The sequence below is a fragment of the Hevea brasiliensis genome, chromosome 6 (assembly GCF_030052815.1).
Source record: "Hevea brasiliensis isolate MT/VB/25A 57/8 chromosome 6, ASM3005281v1, whole genome shotgun sequence".
NCBI lineage: Eukaryota > Viridiplantae > Streptophyta > Magnoliopsida > Malpighiales > Euphorbiaceae > Hevea > Hevea brasiliensis.
The window spans coordinates 77,260,741-77,278,793 of NC_079498.1; positions in this window are offsets into that span (position 1 = coordinate 77,260,741).

The window sequence follows — 18,053 nt, forward strand, 5'->3', positions numbered from 1 at the left end:
CAACAAGCACACACCTCAACACTTCAGCCAGAGAGGGAATTCAATTCGTCTTACTAGACAAGCTAGCGAGGAATTCAATCAATATACATGATAGTTGTGGTTTCAAACCATTTACAATGCTTTTCAATCAATAAGTATCCATCAAATATCATTCAAACAATTTTTCACAGTTTCAAACCATTTACAATGCTTTTCAAGCAATAAGTATCCATTCCAAACACATTTCCACAATTTAAAAAAATAATATACAAATAGTCATAATTTATTTCAATTGAAAAATTCAAAAGAAATAACTGTTGTGCACAAACCTCTGATAACTGTCTCTTGGCTCTGACTCAGTGTTTCCTTCCCTTCCCTTGAGACTTTGCTAACTGAGAAACACAATTTCAAGTGTTTTAGTACTCATTTAAACTGCCTCTAACGATAATGCTTAATAATTAATTCATGGAGTTCTATTATTTCCTTAGTCAACCTAAAATATTGATCCTCGATGCAGTCTAGGTGAATTAGGTTTTAAAGTTACCAATATGTCACATTTGTAGCCTTTTATTATTGGTACATGTTACCAAATTTATTTTCATGTATATTGCGTTTTATTGCAATTTATCGGATTCCGATATACTAATTTAACCTAGTCGGACGACCTAGTTCTCTCAGTTTTCGGGTTTTGGTCAAAACTACAAACTTGTAGGTCTATGTCTTATTGCATGCGGGGCAAAATTTCAGGTCATTCTGAGTTTACTAGACCAAGTTATGATCATTTTACTATTGCTGGTCAGAATGTACCAAAATTGGTCACTTTAGGTCACTTTTGGTTCGGCCAGTTTTTGGACCCGAATTTGTGCAAGCTATTTGACTTGCTTATGGTCATTCTGGGCTTTAGTGTCTTCATAAGACTTGTAGCTATATGTCTCAAATATTCATGGTAAAAATTTCAGGTCAATTGGACCTGTTTTGAGTGAGTTATGGCTGAAACACTAACTGCTGCCCAAATGGTCAATTTTCAGGCCTTAAATGCACTAATATGGATTTGGTCATTTTTCAAGTCACCTTTCAAGCAGAATTTCGGTAAGCTTCCTTCATAAAAGTTGGCACATTTTGTGCCTAGTTTCACCTCCAATTGGTCTCATACCAATTGGAGTCACACACTTAAGGTTCTAAGCCAAAATACACACTGCCCCGCTATTCATTGTTCATCACTCATCAAATACACTTTTAACACTTACCAAGTTACACATTCATGCCATTTCTGTTTTGTACCATAACATGAACACATTTCACAACACATTTTTCATCATTTTGGCAGCTTATAACCACACTCAATATGCACATTATAGTCCAGAATTTTCTAAGTTGAATTTACAAACAATTTAGCCACATAACTTAGCTCATTTACATGTCCAAACTCACAGCTTTATACATATATACAAGCTGCCATAACAAGTACCATAACTGAACAATAATATTCCATAAACCAAACCATGAAACAACATTTTTTTGGTCCACAGTTCAATTTTCTGAATTGAAATCTTCTTCAATTAGCTTTCTAAGCTTCCAAAGTCAAGTGTACATTCACATATACTTAGTATACATCACTCAATTTATTCCTACACACATAAACACTTAATCTGTGACACCCCTTACCCATCTACAGTGTAGCCGAGCAAGTTATGCCACTCAGTGTGCCGAAGCACCAATTTATGTTTCTATTACAACTTATCCCTTTAAAATTCATTTATTTTCAATTTTGATAAATCTGAATTTATCCACAAATTTTATAGAAAATCCGGCAGAGTGCCGGCTGTAAATTGGAGAAATAGTTCTTCTGAACCTGTTTAAAAACACTTCCAAAATAATTCCCAAATCCAAACTCAATTATACACATTCAAGTCAATCTAAAAATCTCATTCTCAAATCACAATACTATTGTCAAAACATTTATATTCACTTCATCACTTAAAGCATATTCATAAATATGTCTCAACATTTCATTTATCAACATACATTATGTAGAAAATTTCAATAATATGAAATTTCATATATTTACATTAATATATAATTACAAGAGTTTATAGTTACAATCCGGACTATTACAAAATGCCAAAATACAAAATGCTCCCAAAATCCTATGTCCTACCATATGCACTGCCGGTGTGAGGTGACTCGGAACTCCAGATGCAGCTCTAAAGGCTCACCCTATCTGGTGTCTGCTGGGCTTCCCAGCTAGGTCTTCAGTACCTGCGCGTGACAAAAGTGACGTGCTAAGCAATTCTGCTTAGTGGTGACAATATAAAATAAAATAAAGTAAAATATAATATTAACTTCTTCATGCATTTTATTAATTGTTTCCTTGATGATTTTGAGCTTCTTTGTATTTTATTGTAATCATTTTTGATATTTAATTTCCGTATTTTCCTTAATAATAAGTTCAATTACAGTTATACTTTTCCATGCCCAAGTAACCTATACAAGTTGACCGGACTGGATAAATGGGTAAACTAGCACTGGGTACCAGGTACCTCGGGCCGTCACACTATCGGTCACAATGTGTCTCTAGGTGTGCAAACAGAATGGCTAATAAGCCATAAAAGCAATAAGGCATAAAGCCAAATAAAACATCATAATCAGTATAGCCATAGGCTATCACATCACAGAATGGCAATGAAGCCATAAATCATACGCAGTACTGCTATCAAAACCCTATTGGTATGCCAACCTATCCAAACCAATCACATTAGGCCTAGTAGGGCATTTTACAAAGTCATTTCTTGAATATTTGTACTTTATGTGTAAAGTTACTATTCATTTCATTAGTCAACTAAAATATTGAATTTTGCATAGACAATAGGTACATTGGTTTTAATACTCCCAACATACCACATTTTGCATTCAAAATTTGTTGGTATTGGTTGCCAATACCATTTCTAAGCTTAATGCTAATTGAGCAAAATTTTTAGTTTTTATGCTTCATTTTTACTGTTCCATTTGTTATTTTTGTAGTGGGAATTTGGAAAAATGATCAACATGAAAGTTGTTCCTTATTTTGTCTAGTTGAATTTTCTTTTTTGATTCACTCCATTTAGAGTTTTGTAGCTCAAGTTATGGTTCAAAAACCACAACTGGCCGGATTGAAATTTTTCTGGACTGACCATATCTACAGTCTGATGAGCAAAGGATCGCAACTCACTTGTTGGATAGGTTATGATCATAATTTGGGTTAGGTTTCTTCATGAAAGTTGTTGTCTATATCTCAGCTTGTTTCTGGTAAAATTTCAGGTCAATTGGACCATTCTACACTAAGTTATGGCCAAATGACGAAGCACTGTTCATTTAGTCATTCTGCAGAAACAGATTGCAGGTCACCCGGATTAGGTCAAGCTTTTGGTCCACTTGGTTTGGTTTTATGGGCATAGTTTCTTCACCAAAGTTGTGTCATTATGTGTCTAGTTTCATGTACAATTAGCCTTGCACTAATTGAACCTCTACAATTCAAGTTATGGCTGCCCAAACCTGCTGGACTCATGTCCAATTCTGCAGGTCACCTTGGGTAGCCACCCAACTGCAATTTCCACTAATCAAACCACCTCATTTCTTATTTACACATAACCAAATGTCACTAATTGACCATTAAAACTCACTTTCATCATTACATGATCAAAGTCTCCATTTTTATACCCAAACCCTAACCCATTCCATCTCAATTCATGCATTCACTTACCTTTCACCATTCTAAACAATAGGTTAGTGTTATGGGCAGCCATAATACCAAATTTATTCAAGGAAAACAATCAAAACCCTAACCTTCACATAGCTACTGAAAATGGGAGTTTACATAATTATCAATTTCATTTAAGTTTCTCTCATTTTCTAGCTCAATTTTTTTGTCCCTAAACATGCATTTCAAAAAGAAAGCAAGGATTGGTCACTAACCTTTGTTGGAGAGTTTCCCTAGCTTAGAAAACTTTTTGATTTTTCTTTCTTTTTGCTGCCCAAAGCTTTCTCAAGGTGCTAGGTTAATTTTTTGTGAAGAAGGCTAGGGTTTTGGAGTGAGATTTGGTGAGGTTGGGAGCTTGGGTGAGCTTTAATGGAGTTTTTCCTACCTCTCCCTCTATCTCCACGTTTTTGGCTGCCCCAAAGGTTGAAGAAGCAACTGATTTTTCTTTCTTTTTCCAGCCCATTTTACCTCTTTTATATATGTTTATGCCATGTGTCAAGATTGGGTTCGTTGGGTGAGTTTTAATGACATCATGATGATGTTATAAATCCATTTTCTTTCATTTCCTCTGCATTTTTTGTCTATTTAATTGCAATTAAATTTTTGACAATATTTATTTATATTTTATGTTATATAAATTATTTATTTAACTGGACAAGTTGGCCCAAAAATCATCTCTGAAGATGAAATGACCAAAATGCCCTCCGTTTGGCTTAACGGGCTAAAATTGTCTGTACCGATTGAAAAATTTTTCTAAGTATTGTCTTGGCATTATAATGCCATAAAAACCTCAATGACCCTTCTCTGGAGTCCCAAAAATTATTTTATAATTTTTCCCCCTGGTCTAGGGCTCCTAGTTGCGATAACCGCAACTTCTCACTAGGTTACCCATCGCTAGGGCACCAGCTCATTTAACGTGATTGTATTTTATTTCTAAATTTTTTTTCCTAAATTTTTCTTATTAATATTTGAGTTAATTTTGGTTCCTCACTTTAAATTAAATTTTTTTTTTCCGAGCGTTTTAGCTATCCGGACCGACACTGTCACCGGAATAGTAGACTGTACGGACTAGCTAAAGTGAGGATGTTACATAATCAACACTTTAATCTACCATTTACATGTAAGGATAAACTATTCTTATGGAGTTTCCATGGCTGCCAAAAATATACATCTCCTTTAAAAAATCAAACTCCAAAAATCCTTCCACAATTCAACTACCCATAACATCCACACAAACTTTAATGAAGCAAGCATAAAAAATACCTACTTACCACTTTGGAAACTCTTCAAAACTTCACCAAAACTTGATCTTCTTACTGCTTATCTACTACCCAAGGTGTATGGACAACTTTTAGTGAAGGGAGCTTGAGGTTTCCATGGTTGGATCATGCTTGCATGAACCTTCAAGGTGGACGACAATGGAGGTTTTCCTTAGGAGCATTTCGGCTGGTTCTTTGAGAGGTAAGGAAGATGATAATCTGCTGTCCAAATGAAGATGTAGTGGTCCACTTAGGTGAGTTGGTGGAGCACTATGTTAAAATTAAATGTTAGTTTAATCTTAAATTCCCAATTTCTCACATTTAACTCCCAATTTTTGCTATTTAAACTATGTACTACCAATTTAATTTTTTTATAACATTTTCCAAGTGTAATATCATGTATTTTTAATGAACATTTACGTCAATAGACAACTCGGGGTGTCAAATGACCACAATGCCCCTATTCGGGTTGCATTCCCGATTTTTCGGTAACATCGAATTTTGTCGTTTTCTTGATTTCTCACTTTTCTTTATACTAATTAATTAATTTTTCTTTGATATTTGTAATGATATTTATACTTCAATAGGTCTTTAATTATGTCTTAAAAATATTTTTCAGGGTTTCCCGCAGTCCAAGGCTAGTCAACGGTCCACGCTGCGACCTCCCGGTGCGGTCACCCATCGCTAGGGTTCTCGGCTCGTTTAACTTGGTTACATTTCATTACTATTATTTTTCCTTTGTTTTTCTTGTATTTTCTTTTCTTGTATTTCATTATTTTATGTCTCCTCATCCATATCTAAGTGTAGTTCTAGGCATCCTAACTGTCCAGATAGACATTGGTCACCGGAAAAGTAGAACACACTACAGAACTTAGGGGTGTTACAATTCTCCCCCCCTTAAAATAAATTTCGTCTCGAAATTTTACTTGGTATCAGTCTCTGAACAGCTGTGGGTGCTGTCTCCTCATATCCTCTTCACATTCCCAAGTAACTTCCTGGCCTGAATGATGGTTCCACAGCTCTTTAACCAGGTGTATCTGTTTGTTCCTTAGCTGCTTCACCTCATATGCTAAAATTTCTATGGGTTCTTCCTCATATGAGAGGTCTGGATTTACCTCAATCTCTTCAACTGATAGTACATGAGATGGGTCAGATTTGTACCTCCTTAACATGGACACATGAAAGACACTGTTTATCCTTTCTAGCTCTGGAGGTAATGCCAATCGATATGCCAAAGGACCCACTCTTTCCAGAACCTCATATGGTCCGATAAAACGAGGACTCAATTTCCCCTTTTTGCCAAATCTCACAATCCTCTTCCAAGGAGAAACTTTGAGGAATACCTTATCACCCACTGCATATTCAATATCTCTTCTCTTCAGATCAACATAGGACTTCTGACGGTCTGATGCAGCCTTGAGTCGATCTCTAATCAATCTGATCTTTTCCTCTGTCTGCTGAATAATTTCTGGCCCAATCATCTTTCTTTCACCTACTTCATCCCAACATAAAGGAGTTCTACACTTCCTGCCATACAAAGCTTCATATGGAGGCATCCCAATGCTTGATTGGTAGCTATTGTTATAAGCAAACTCAATCAAAGGCAAGTGTGTATCCCAACTACCTTCAAACTTAATCACACAAGCCCGTAGCATATCCTCCAATATCTGAATTACCCTTTCAGACTGGCCATCTGTCAGTGGGTGGAATGCTGTGCTGAAGTTCAATCTAGTTCCTAGGGCTCTCTGAAGACTACCCCAGAATCTAGAAGTGAGCCTAGGATCTCTGTCAGATACAATCGATACTGGCACTCCATGCAGTTTTACAAGCTCATATATATACAATCTGGCCAATTTTTCCAGGCTATAGTTCATCCGAACTGGCAAAAGTGAGCAGACTTGGTCAGTCTATCAACTATAACCCATACTGCATCATGACTATTTTGTGTCCTCGGAATTCCTGTAATAAAATCCATAGTTATCCGTTCCCATTTTCACTCTGGTACTGGCAATGGATGTAACAAACCAGCTGGAACTTGATATTCTGCTTTTACTTGCTGACAAGTTAGGCATTTGGAAACAAATTCAGCTATATCCCTCTTCATACCCATCCACCAGTAATACTCTTTCAGCCCTCTGTACATTTTAGTTCCACCAGGGTGTATAGCAAAAGGAGACTCATGTGCTTCCTTCATAATGATCTGTCTCAATTCCACATCACTAGGAACGCACATTCTGTCCTGATGTAACAATAAACCATCATTTCTCACAGAGAATTCAGGTTTCTTGCCTTGCTGGACTTCTTTTAGTAGTTTCTGATATTTATCATCACTCTGAGCAGTCATTCTGATCTGATCAATCAACACTGGCTATACATGCCATGCAACTACTGTCTGTCCCTCATCATCAATTTCTAAACTGGCATGCTGTACTTTCAATTCATGTACCATGGACAAAGGAGAAACTCTGAGACTTGCCATAGTCTTGCAACTTAAGGCGTCAGCCACCACATTTGCTTTTCCTAGCTGATAGTCTATTAAGCAATCATAGTCTTTAATCAGTTCTAACCATCTCCTCTGCCTCAAATTCAATTCCTTCTGGCACCCAGATACTTTAAGCTATTGTGATCTGTGTAAATGTAGCATTTCTCCCCATACAAATAGTGTCTCCAGATCTTTAGAGAAAAAACAATAGCTGCTACTCCAAATCATGTGTTGGGTAGTTCTTCTCATGCATTTTTAGCTGGCGTGATGCATAAGCAATGACATTCCGATCTTACATCAGTACACAGCCTAACCCATTGTGAGAAGCATTACTATAAACTGTGTGTTCCTTACCGGGAGTAGGTAAAGTAAGGACTGGAGCTTCAGTCAAACACCTCTTCAACTCATCAAAACTCTGCTGACATTTATCTGTCCACTGATATTTTACATCCTTCCGAAGTAGCTTGGTCAGTGGAGAAGATAACAAAGAAAACCCTTTCACAAATCGACGGTAATATCCAGCTAAACCCAGAAAACTGTGAATTTCTGTGATATTCCTGGGTGGCTTCCAATTAAGGATAGCTTCTACCTTGCTGGAATCTACCTTGATCCCTTCAGCTGACACAACATGTCCCGAGAAGGAGATTTCTTTCAGCCAAAATTCACATTTCGACAATTTGGCGTACAGCTGTTTCTCCCTTAGAGTCTACAGTACAATCTGCAGATGTCTGTCATGCTCCTTTTCATTCCTCGAATATATCAAAATATCATCAATAAACACCACCACAACCTGGTCGAGATATGGTCTGAATATAGTGTTCATCAAATCCATAAAAGCAGCTGGAGCATTTGTTAACCCGAATGGCATTACTAGAAACTCATAGTGGCCATACCGAGTTCTGAAAGTAGTCTTTGGAATACTCTGCTCTTGCACCTTCAACTGATAATAACCAGATCGCAAATCAATTTTGGAGAATACAGCTGCACCCTTCAACTGATCAAACAGATCATCAATGCGCGACAATGGATATCTGCTCTTTATTATCACCTTATTCAACTCTCGGTAGTCAATACATAAGCGAAGAGTGCCATCCTTCTTCTTAACAAACAATACTGGTGCTCCCCAAGGTGACACACTAGGGCGGATGAAGCCCTTTTCAAGTAGTTTTTGTAATTGTGCCTTCAACTCCTTCTACTTTGCTGGTGCCATTCTGTATGGTGTTATGGAGATTGGATCCACACCAGGCATAACATTAATTTCAAACTATACCTCTCTTTCTGGAGGTAATCCTGGCAATTCATCAGGAAACACATATGGAAAGTCATATACTGTAGGGATGTCCCTCAATGCTGGACTCCCCACTTGGGTGTCTACCACATGTGCCAAGTATGCTTCACACCCCTTTCTGATCATTTTTTTGGCTAGTGCAGCCGAAATTATGTTTGATGGCAATTGCTGCCTCTCCCCATGTATTACCACATCACTGTACTGAGGGAGACCAAAAGTGACTGTCTTCAGTCTACAGTCAATCATGGCGTGATGCTTGGCTAACCAATCCATGCCTAAGAAGATATCATAATCTCTGAAGGGCATTTCAATGAAATCAGTTAGAAAAGTATGTCCTTAGATCACCAAAGGACAATCCCTATACATTCTATTAACCTTGACCTCTTGTCCTAACGGACTTGTTACTGGCACCTCAAAGTCCATTTTTGTACATAGAACAGCAATGCAATCAATGATGCTAGCACTCATATAAGAATTGGTAGAACTCGGATCAAATAACACAAACACCTCTTAATTAAAAGTTGAGAAGGTACCAGCCACAACATCGGATGTCTCGGCCTCTTCTCTCTATCTTATAGCATAGACTCTGACTGGAGCACTGTCTTGTGCTGAATGTTTCACTGTGCCTTGGCTGCCTGTTGGGCTACCTCTACTCCTACCTCTACCTCTGCTGGGTGGTTGTGAACCTCTGGTGACAGGGCTCTGAACTGACCCTTCTGCAGTAGTAAGAGGTAGTCCAACTCTGCGAGTACTGGTGCAGTCTTTGGCAAAGTGCCCTGTGCCTCCATAGTTATAACAGGCTCCAATAGCGTTGTAGCATACCCCACCATGATTTCTTCCACAAGTTTCACATTGGCGGGGAGGGTAGGAACCTCTGGTACTCTGCTGACCAAATAGAGGAGGTTTCTGTCCTGAGTATCTTCCCCTACTGGACTTCTTACCACCTCTGTTGTGTCCCCCATGGTTCTTCCTCTTCCCAGTAGGACCATTGGAACTATGTTCTACTGACTTTCCCTCTTTTTCTGACTTCTCTGATTTCTTTTTCTCTGGGGCCACTTCAGATTCAATTATTTCTAGCTCTAATGCTTGAGAAATAAATTCAGAGAAGTTGTTATGTTTGAATCTGACCACTTGTAATATGATACTAGGCTTCAAGTTGGTTTCAAACCTTTTACATCTCTCCCTGTTGGTAGAAAGTAGACTTACTGCATAATGGCTCAGGCGGGAAAATTCCCTTTCATATTCAGCCACTGATCTACTCTCCTATTTCAGACTTAGGAACTCTTGCAGCTTCTAGTTCACATAAGCATCAGGGACATATTTTTGTCTGAACTCCCTGAGAAAATCATTTCATGTTAGCACTGAAGGTTCTACCAGACTATGGGGAATGGTTTTCCACTAGTCATATGCATCCCCCTGTAGCAGAGATACTGAGTATTCAAATCTGAGCTCCTCTGTACAATGTAGCTTCTTGAATACCCTATCCATTCTTTCTAACCACTGTTTTGCCTCTAGAGGATCTACTATCCCCTTGAACTCAGTAGCCCCATATTTCATTAATTTGTCATACTACCTAGCAGAAGACTGTGGTTGTATCACTGGTGTCTATAGTGGGACTTGAGTAGGCACATTACCAGCCATCTGTTGGAACATTGCAGCCATCTGCTGAGCGAACTGAGCAAGAAACTGCGGTACTGAGGGGGTTGGTGCTGCTGAACCACTAACATTGTGTAGGGCTGGGGCATCTCCTTGCACCTCAGCCTCTATAGACTGATCGACTGAACGATCACCCTCTTCCATAGTCAATGCGAGGATCTTAGACCTCCTGAACAAATAACACAAGGAGATTTTCTCCCGTTAGTGCATATTTATAATGTAATGTACTGTATGTATCAAACAATAACATTGAGCAGTTGTACTATGAAGAAAGAATACTCAATTTACAGGTGAAAACATAATTTAAAAACTAGCACTGATACTACTAAAACATGTCACACCCTACCCCCTTGTAAGGCATAACATGATCCCGTAGTATTCCTAATGAATTACCAACTTCATCTACTGATAACCCATTAAATACACTATAAGAATTTTTAAAACTTTTCTTACTTCTTTTTACAGTGGTAAGCACTATTTATAGGTGTTAAAAAAATTTTTGAACTGAAGTGAAACAGCTAACACATTTGAATTATTAGTAATTTCTGTAAAAATTTTGGCAGAGTGCCATCGGTATTTTGAATAAAATAGTTCCTCAAAAACCTGTAAAAAGCACTTCAAATATATTTCTCAATCTCAAACTCCAACATTTAATCAACACAATATGTTTCTCAACTCAAATCCATAATAATTTTTCAATATTTCCAAAGATTGAGATAAAAGAAATATAGTACAAATTTTACAAGCCAAAATAATTCACAATTTATTTTATAACTTCAATGTACAATTTTAGCTTACAACTGCTCAAAACTAAGAACACTATATACATATAGTAACCATACATTACAATACAAAATGCAGAATATGGTATACTCAATATAACTGATGATCTCTCAGTGTAGTACTAGCAGCCTAGTCTGCCGCCTCGATCTGTCTTCACCATGACAAAGAATGAAAGCTATCGCTGAGACAATGTCTCAGTGGTGCACAACATTAACCAAATACAACTTTAAAACACAAATCATAAGTCATATAAATAATGGATACTTAAAACCATAGTTAAATTCAAAGACAATGAATGTCATAAAGAATTTAAACTCCATTTCACAATATCACAATAAATCTCAATAAATCAAAACATGGTTAAATTCAAAAGACAGTGAATGTCAATAAGAATTTAAACTCCATTTCACAATCTCACAATACATATCAATAAATCACACACAGCTTAATCATATTCCAAAGTTCAATTCGTCCCAAAAATCGATGGCTAATGAGGAATTCAATTCATTCCAAAAGCCGATGGCTAATGAGGAATAACATAGCCAGCTAGCAAAAATATGAGTACTCATTCTATTAGTCCTCAATAAGCACACACCTCAACACTTCAGCTAGAGAGAGAATTCAATTTGTCCCACTAGACAAGCTAGTGAGGAATTCAATCAATATACATGATAGCTGTGGTTTCAAACCATTTACAATGCTTTTCAATCAATAAGTATTCATCAAGTATCATTCAAACAATTTTTCTCAGTTTCAAACCATTTACAATGCTTTTCAAGCAATAAGTATCCATTCTAAACACATTTCCACAATTTAAAACAATAATATACAAATAGTCATAATTTATTTCAATTGAAAAATTCAAAAGAAATAACTGTTGTGCACAAACCTCTGATAACTGTCTCTTAGCTCTGACTCAGTGCTTCCTTCCCTTTCCCTGAGTCTTTGCTATCTGAGAAACACAATTTGAAGTGTTTCAGTACTCATTTAAACTGCCTATAACGATAATGCTTAATAATTAATTCATGGAGTTCTATTATTTCCTTAGTCAACCTAAAATGTTGACCCTCGATGCAGTCTAGGTGAATTAGGTTTTAATGTTACCAATATGTCACATTTGTAGCCTTTTAGTATTGGTACATGTTACGAAATTCATTTCTATGTATATTGCGTTTTATTGCAATTTGTCGGATTTCAGTATACTAATTTGACCTAGTCGGACGACCTAGTTCCCTCAGTTTTCGGGTTTCGGTCAAAACTACAAACTTGTAGGTCTATGTCTTATTGTACACAGGGCAAAATTTCAGGTCATTCTGAGTTTACTAGACCAAGTTATGGTCATTTTACTATTGCTAGTCAGAATGTACCAAAATTGGTCACTTTAGGTCATTTTAGGTCACTTTTGGTTTGGCCAGTTTTTGGACCCGAATTTGTGCAAGCTATTTGACTTGCTTATGGTCATTTCTGGGCATTGGTGTCTTCATAGTACTTATAGATATATGTCCCAAATATTCATGGTAAAAATTTCAAGTCAATTGGACCTGTTTTGAGTGAGTTATGGCCAAAACACTAACTGCTGCCCAAATGGCCAATTTTCAGGCCTTAAATGCACTAATCCGGATTTGGTCATTTTTCAAGTCACCTTCCAAGCAAAATTTTGGTAAGCTTCCTTCATGAAAATTGGCACATTTTGTGCCTAGTTTCACCTCCAATTCGTCTCATACCAATTGGAGTCACACACTTAAGGTTCTAAGCCAAAATACACATTGCCCTGCTATTCATTGTTCATCACTCATCAAATACACTTTTAACACTTACCAAGTTACACATTCATGCCATTTCTGTTTTGTACCATAACATGAACACATTTCACAACAGATTTTTGGTCATTTTGGCAGCTTATAACCACACTCAATATGCACATTATAGTCAGAATTTTCTAAGTTCAATTTACAAATAATTTAGCCACATAACCTAGCTCATTTACATGTCCAAACTCACACCTTTATACATATATACAAGCTGCCATAACAAGTACCATAATTCAACAATAATATTCCATAAACCAAACCATGAAACAACACTTTTTTGGTCCACACTTCAATTTGCCGAATTGAAATCTTCTTCAATTAGCTTTCCAAGCTTCCAAAGTCTACTGTACATTCACATATACTTAGTATACATCACCCAATTTATTCCTACACACATAAACACTTAATCAACACTTTAATCTACCATTTACATGCAAGGATAAACTGTTCTTATGGAGTTTCCATGGCTGCCAAAAATATACATCTCCCTTAAAACATCAAACTCTAAAAATCCTTCCACAATTCAACTACCCATAACATCCACATAAACTTTAATGAAACAAGCATAAAAAATACCTACTTACCACTTTGGAAACTCTTCAAAAATTCACCAAAACTTGATCTTCTTGCTGCCTATCTATTGCCCAAGGTGTATGGACAACTTTGAGTGAAGGGAGCTTGAGGTTTCCATGGTTGGATCATGCTTGCATGAAGCTTCAAGGTGGACGGCAATGGAGGTTTTCCTTGGGAGCATTTCAGCTGGTTCTTTGAGAGGTGAGGAAGATGATAATCTGCTATCCAAATGAAGATGTAGTGGTCCACTTAGGTGAGTTAGTGGAGCACTATGTTAAAATTAAATGTTAGTTTAATCTTAAATTCCCAATTTCTCACATTTAACTCCCAATTTTTGCTATTTAAACTATGTACCACCAATTTAATTTTTCATGACATTTTCCAAGTGTAATATCATGTATTTTTAATGAACATTTAGGTCAAAAGACAACTCGGGGTGTCAAATGACCACAATGCCCCTGTTCGGGTTGCATTCCTAATTTTTCGGTAACACCGAATTTTGTCGTTTTCTCGATTTCTCACTTTTCTTTGTACTAATTAATTAATTAATTTTTCTTTGATATTTCTAATGATATTTATACTTCAATAGGTCTTTAATTATGTCTTAAAAATATTTTCTAGGGTTCCCCGCGGTCCAGGGCTAGTCAACGGTCCACGCCGCAACCTCCCGGTGCGGTCACCCATCGCTAGGGTTCTCGGCTCGTTTAACTTGGTTATATTTCATTGCTATTATTTTTCCTTTGTTTTTCTTGTATTTTCTTTTCTTGTATTTCATTATTTTATGTCTCCTCATCCATATCTAAGTGTAGTTCTAGGCATCCTAACTGTCCGGACAGACACTTGTTACCGGAACAGTAGAACGCACTACCGAACTTAGGGGTGTTACATTTGGTTTTATCAAAATTGAGGATGAGCCATGTGTATATAAGAAGGTTAGTGATAGTGCTGTCACTTTCCTTGTCTTATATGTGGATGACATTTTATTGATGGGTAATGACACAGGTACGTTGACAACTGTAAAGGTATGGTTGTCAAATACATTCTCCATGAAAGACTTAGAAGAGGCAACCCATATTCTTGGGATTCGCATCTATAGAGATAGAGCGAAAAGAATAATTGGTTTATCCCAAAGTCTATACTTGGAAAAGGTGTTAAAGAGGTTTAATATGCTTGATTCCAAGAAAGGATTGTTACCAGTAAGACATGGTATCCGCCTTTCTAAAGAGATGTCTCCGAAGACACCTGAAGAAAGAGATAAAATGGCCAGGATTCCATATGGTTCGGCTATTGGAAGTTTGATGTATGCAATGTTGTGTATTAGGCCAGATATAGCATATGATATTAGTTTGACTAGCAGGTATCAATCCATTCCAGGTTTGAAATATTGAATAGCTGTCAAGAATATCCTTAAGTACTTGAGAAGAACAAAGGATTTATTCTTGATATATGGAGGTGGTGACTTGCAATTGGATGATTATACTGATTCTGATTTCTAATCAGATATCGATGATAGAAAGTCTACCTCTAGGTATGGGTTCATTTGTAATGGAGGTGCAGTTAGTTGAAAGAGTTCCAAACAAAGTACGACTATAGATTCCACTACAGAGGCTAAGTATATTGCTGCATCAGATGCTGCAAGGAAGCTGTTTGGATAAAGAAGTTCGTGAGAGAACTTGCAGTAGTTCCTTTCATTGAGTCAGTAGTTCCACTCCACTGTGACAACATTGGAGCAGTCATACAGGCTAAGGAACCCCGGTCTCACCAGAAATCCAAACACATGGAAAGGCGCTACCATATTATCAAAGAGATAGTTGGACAAGGTGATGTAGCCATGTAGAAAATAGCATCAGCTGAAAATCTAGCTGATCCATTTACTAATCCTATGTCACAAACTCAGCTAGATCGACATCTTAAGAAGATGGGTCTAAGATATTGTAATGAATGGCTTTAGTGCTAGTGGGAGATTGTTAGTAGTATGCCCTAGAGCATATCATTTAGTATGTATCTTATATATGTTTTATTAATAAAAGGCATTTTCACTTTTCCGTTTACATAATATATTTATGTGTAATAGAAAAGGTTCATTGATGTTTTGTTAGAAATTCTACTATTAAGTTATTAAAAATATGAGTGACAGTATTTCTAGCATAAAGTATCATAAATTGGTTCACAATCGAGGATACTTCACAATAAGGACATGACTTATCCAGAAAGATTATAATCATTTTTGTTCCCAAGTTATTTATATGAGATGTAAATAAGATGGAGTGGTGAGTCTCATGCCATATAACAAACATGATAGACACTTATGCATGATAAGTAGGCCGAACCAGTGACATTTATGACAAGCACTGTCACACCTTACCCCTCTGTAAGGCATAACATGATCCCGTAGAATACTTAATGAACTACCGAACTTCACCTACCGAGAGCTCATTAAGCACCCTACAAGGGATTTTAAAACAATTTCTTACTTTTGGTAAGTGGTGAGCATTTCTAATAAGTATTTAAAACATGTACTTAAGTGAAAAGCTAGTTGGAAATTTTGGCCCATTTTATTTTTCCTCAAATTATATAAAATTTTTTACAGAGTTTCCTCTGTATTTTGAGAAAACCGTTCTTCAAATACCTGTAAAAAACACTTCTAAAAATTTTTCTCAGCCACAACTTCAATTTCACAATCAAACTTTATCAATTTCAACAATTCCACAATCATTTCATTTGAGACAAAACAATTTATATACATCCTTACAAAATTCACATCAAAAGAAATACAAACTAAATTTTATTACAAACTTCATACAAATTTTGTACAAGCTGCTCAAGACCCATTTACATGTCCATACCTTTATCTGCAATACATACATCAAAATAAATATTTATAGGCAGGGTATAAATTATACCCGAAGACTTCAAGATGATAGCTCCTCACACCTCGTGACTCGATCTGCTTTTCTAGTCTCTGTATACAAAGAATAGAAGCTATCATTTGTGTACTAGGACTCAGTGGTACACAACATACTAAAATAATCTTTATGCAAAAATAAAATCACATTTATTCAAAAATTTGACTAAACATAAGCATTAAACACAAAACATGAATTATGAGATTTTAATGCAAACCAAGTTCATTTCAAAATATCAAAACACATTTCATAAAACCCATAGTTAGATCATGCCATTCGAAACAAATAGAATCTCAATAGCCAGAGGCTAAAGAGAAATCATATCACAAGGCTAGCTAGCTCAAATATATGGATATCCATTCACATCCTCTTCTACTGGCACACCTCAACACTTCTCCAGAGAAGGAATCAAAATTCGAAACTAATTACCCCCACTAGTCGTGCTAGTGAGGTGTTCAAATATATGGTCATGACACTGTTGTTTCAAAACTTATCTTAATAATTTGCTAAACATTGCTATTTCAAATATACACAATAACTTTCACAGTTTAATCAAAATATCATAAATAATGTCACAAATAAACTTTCAACAATTCCAAATCACAAGTAAAATACATATTTCGTTCACTTTATCAATGAATTTTAAAGCATGAAGATATTGTGCACAAACCTCAAATGAGTCGCCTTTTGGCCTTAACTCGACTCCTCGGGTTCTATCTCGGTATTCTTTTCCACTGAAACACACAATTTTATAGTGTTTCAGTACCATAATTTAACATAAATCCAAAAATAAATTTAACTTCACTTATACCTAGCTCTAACGTGCTAATTTCAACGTTCTTGAAATTTTGTGTTTCGGGTTACTATTCACTGCACTATTTAAGTCAAATAGTTGACTTTCTAAGGCTTAATAGGTATGAGAACTCCAACTTCACCCACATACCACATTTTGCTCATTAAACTTGTTGGTTTTGGTCGTTTTCTCAAAGCTTAGGTCATTTTGGCAAAATTGCCAATTTTCGGTTTTGGAGTTCTAAGTTGCACTATTCCATTGGTCAATCTACTGTTGGAATTTGACAAAACTTCCTTCATATAAAATTTTCCTTATTGACTTAAGTATATTCTCATTTTTGGATCACCTCAATCGGAGTTTTGTAGCTCAAGTTATGGCCAAAATAAAAATATTGTTCACGTGCACTGTTCATGCTGAGATTTTGGGTTCTGACAGATTTTCATCCAACTTTGGTCAGTAATTTGATTAAGTTAAGTTCATAATTTTGTCTAAATTTCTTCATATGAAATGTTCTACTATGTCTTAAGTTTCCATCGGTTCAAGAATCGCCTAAATCGGAGTTTTGTAGAGAGAGTTATAACCCTTCAAACATTACTGCTCAATATAAATTTTGCAGAGTTGCAGGTTTGGTAACTCAACTTTGCTCAATAATTAGAATGGGTTAATGGCATAATTTGGGGTGGTGTTCTTCATAACAGTTTTAGATCTATACCTTATCTAATTTCTGGTAAAATTTCAGGTCAATTTGACTTCCTAGCTCGAGTTATGACCAAATGAACGAGCATCG